We start from the raw sequence: 4126 nt of genomic DNA on the forward strand, positions 1-4126 counted from the left end.
CAACACAGAATTAGGAAAGCAAATAGAATGTTAATACTCATTGTTTGGAGGTGTTGATGCTGGACTAAGGTGGTTGTGGAGTATGAGATTGTAGGTCACAGAATTTAGAGCAAAAGTTTACAGTGTGATGTAACTGAAATTATATATTGAAAAAGATCTGGATTGTTTGTTAAGTCTCTCATCTTTTAGAATGGGCATGTTGGTTTCAGTTCTTTCATATGCAAATTCCAGAATTTACTTAAAATTACATTCTCAAGTGAACTTTAACAATTGATGTCATGTTGGCCCAGATAATGCATTGAACGTGTAAGTTGCCCTGTGTGAGGCTGTCTGTGCCACAATGTTCAGACAGATTCTAATCTAAAAAAAAGGGATTTACAGAATCTTACATGGATTCATGCAGTTTTTGAGCAAAATAAAATGTAATTCTGCAAGTACAAATGCACCTCACAAACTTTTTGCGGGTGTGTGTGTGTGTGCAGGGGATAGGAGTGTTTGTGAGAGTGTATGTGTATGTGTGTGTCAGTGTGAGTGTAAAGGGGTATAAGTCTATGACAGGGTGCGTGTGTGGGTGTAGGCTTATATGTGTGAGCATATGACAGACAGCTGGTGTATGAGACGGTCTGTGTGAGTGTATGTTCATTGCAATGGGAACAGAACACGAAAGAAGTTTTACTGACCCTATGCAGTGCCTTGATAACTCCACATTGTATATAGTTTGTTCAACTTATTCAAAACGGATACAATCGTGTTAGGAGCAGTTCGGAGGTGGCTTACTCGACATCCTGAGATGAGCAGGGGGATTATCCTCTAAGGACAGTTTGAACAGCCTAGACCTGCACCCATTAGAGTTTAGAAGAATGACAAGTGATCTTATTGAAACACTAGATCCTGAAAGCGCTTGATGAAGTGGATACCTTTCTTCTCACAGATCTACAGTTCACAGCTTAAGAATAAAAGGTCTCTTCAGAAGACTGGGGAAGAGAATTCCACAGACTAACATACCTCAGAATGTCACAGAAGCTGTATTACTGAACTTATTCAAAGCAGAGTTAGATTTTTAAATCAATGAGGGAGTCAAAGGCTTATGGGGAGGCAGATAGGAATAGGGGATTCCAGAACTAGAGGGCATAGGTTTAGGGTGAGAGGGGAAAGATATAATAGAGACCCAAGGGGCAACTTTTTCATGCAGAGGGTGGAACGTGTATGGAATGAGCTGCCAGAGGAAGTGGTGGAGGCTGGCACAATTGCAACATTTAAAAGGCATTTGGATGGATATACGAATAGGAAGGGTTTGGAGGGATATGGGCCGGGTGCTGGCAGGTGGGACTAGATTGAGATATCTGGTCGACATGGACGGGTTGGACTGAAGGGTCTGTTTCCATGCTGTACATCTCTATGACTCTATGGTGTTGAGACCATGACCAGCTCAGCATGATCTTATTGAATGGTGGAGGTAGCTCAAAGGGCCAAATGGGAGTAATCCTGCTCCCACATCCTAACTAGAAATGCCAAATTATTTGATTTGATTTATTATTGTCACATGTACCTAGGTGCAAAAGTTTTATTTTGCATGCAGTACAGGCAGATCATACCATACAAAGTGCAGTAGGGTAATTGAACAGAGCGAGGAATACAATGTTACGGCTGCAGAGAAAGTGTACAAAGATCAATATTAAATTTGAAAGGTCCGTTCCGAAGTCTAATAACAGCAGGGAAGAAGCTGTTCTTGAATCTGTTGGTCCACGTGTTTAAGCTTTTGTATCTTTTGCCCAATGAAAGAGGTTGGAAGAGATTATATTTGGGGTGAGAGGGGTCTTTGACTGATCATAAAATCCCTATAGTGCAGAAAGCGGACATTCGGTCCATCCAGGCTGCACCAACCCTCCAAAGAGCATCCCACCCAATCCTCTCAGTCCCACATTCCCAAACTGGAACATCTGGCAGAAACCCATGCAGACACGAGCAGAATGTGCAAACTCCACACAGATAGTTGTCCAAGAGGTGGCATTAAGGTCAGCGTGCTACCCCAATCGCAAAGGCTTTTGAAGGCTGAGGCAAGATGCTTTTTGTTGAACTTAGGATCCGTTCATTTGGAACAGCGTAATAGAGGGAGGGCAGAGTTAGAAGAGGCAACCAGAAGCTGGGAATCACACTCAAGTTGATTTGAGCTATTTTACAAAGCAACCACTCAGTCTGCTTTTAGTCTTCTCAATGTAGAGAGTGTATCAAGAGGAGAAAATATTACAGTAGACTGTTTTACCTAGAAAATACTCAGGACTTTGTCCAAAGATGAGTAGTGAGGTAAGAGAGAACATATTGTATTTTTTGCTTGCTATGTGAAAGGGAATCCATACAGTGGATGATCGAAAGGTAAAACTGAGTTGTGGTAGGAATGTTTCCCTGCTGAATGTGGAAAGGAAGGGTGAAGACATTTAGCAGTGGCTTCACATAGGTTTTTGTGATAACAATGTGGTTGAGGAGATGGCAGTAGAGACTGAAGGAATTCTACTATAATCCAAGATGGAGGATGGGAAAAATTTCTGATTGTAAGCGCTGCTTCTTTTTTTATTTGAGGTATTTTAGGCATTGGAGGTGATTTCCTCGAATTCCAGGAGCAACAATTACTGTTTTATATGCTGTTGCATTGTTTTGGAACTTTGGAAAAAAAAATGAAAACAACAGCAGTTTAAAAGGGAGAAGAGCAGACAAAGGAAGCATATGGTGAGGAGAGGGAGAGAGAGAGAGAGAGAACCTGCACAGTTACCGCCTTTGCTGTTTGAATTTGTATATTGCTGGACATCGGAGTGCATCTGGGAAAATGAACATACAGTAAAATTCACAACTAATCTTGGAGGAACTGTTGGGCGAAGTTCACAGCACAGAATCAGATAAGTTAATTATTGTTTTAAGTCTGTCCAAGAGAAAGGCTGCAGTAGTGAGTACAGTGGATTCTTTCTTGATTATATGTTTTTGGAGATAAGTCTCTTGATTAAACTTAAAATATAAGCCATAGCTATTAACTTAATCTGGGGCAGTGTTTGTAGAAGAATAAGACGGTGTTATTTTCTGGGTCTGTAGATTGTGAAGGAGCAAAAATGGCTTGTGCAGTGATATGTACTTCTTGTCAGATGTGGGAGTTTAAAGAGAGTTTAAGGGTTACTGTGGATTATATCTGCCATAAATGCTGTTGGATGCGAATCTTATCAGATCGAGTGGATCGGTTGGAGAGACAGATCGAAGTGATGAGGAATTTGCAACAGCAACAGTATGTGATGGATGGCAGTTATAGGAAGGGGGCAAGTCTCAGATATAGTCATAGATGGGTTAACTCTAGGAAGGGTAAGAGAGGTAGGCAGCGAGTGCAGGAGTCTTTTGTGGATATACCCATTTCAAACAGGTGTGCTGTTTTGGAAAATGTAGGGGGTGATGGATTCTCAGGGGAACGTAGCATAAACAGCCAAGTTTCTGGTATTGAGACTGGCTCTAATGCAACGAGGGGTACGTCAGTTTCCAAGAGATCAATTGTGTTAGGGGATTCTGTAGACAGAGGTACAGATAGACATTTCTGTGGCCAGCAGAGAAAAAGCAGAATGGTGTGTTGTTTCCCTGGTGCCAGGATCAACGGGTGTCTCACAGAGGGTGCAGAATGTTCTCACGGGGGAGAGGGGCCAGCTGAGGTCATTGTCCACATTGGAACCAATGACATAGGAAGGGAAAAGGTTGAGATTCTGAAGAGAGATTACAGAGAGTTAGGCAGAAATTTAAAAAGGAGGTCCTCAAGGGTAGTAATATCTGGATTACTCCCAGTGCTACAAGCTAGTGAAGGCAGGAATAGTAGGATAGAGCAGATGAATGCATGGCTGAGGAGCTGGTGTATGGGAGAAGGATTCACATTTTTGGATCATTGGAATCTCTTTTGGGGAAGAAGTGACCTGTACAAGAAGGATGGATTGCACCTAGATTGGAAGGGGAAATTTGCTAGAACTGCTTGGGAGGATTTAAACTAGTAAGGTGGGGGGTGGGACCCAGGGAGATAGTAATGAGAAAGATCAATCTGAGACTGGAACAGTTGAGAACAGAAGTGAGTCAAACAGTCAGGGCAGGCAGGGACAAGGTAGGACTA

This window comes from Chiloscyllium plagiosum, chromosome 38 (assembly GCF_004010195.1).
Source record: "Chiloscyllium plagiosum isolate BGI_BamShark_2017 chromosome 38, ASM401019v2, whole genome shotgun sequence".
Classification (NCBI taxonomy): domain Eukaryota; kingdom Metazoa; phylum Chordata; class Chondrichthyes; order Orectolobiformes; family Hemiscylliidae; genus Chiloscyllium; species Chiloscyllium plagiosum.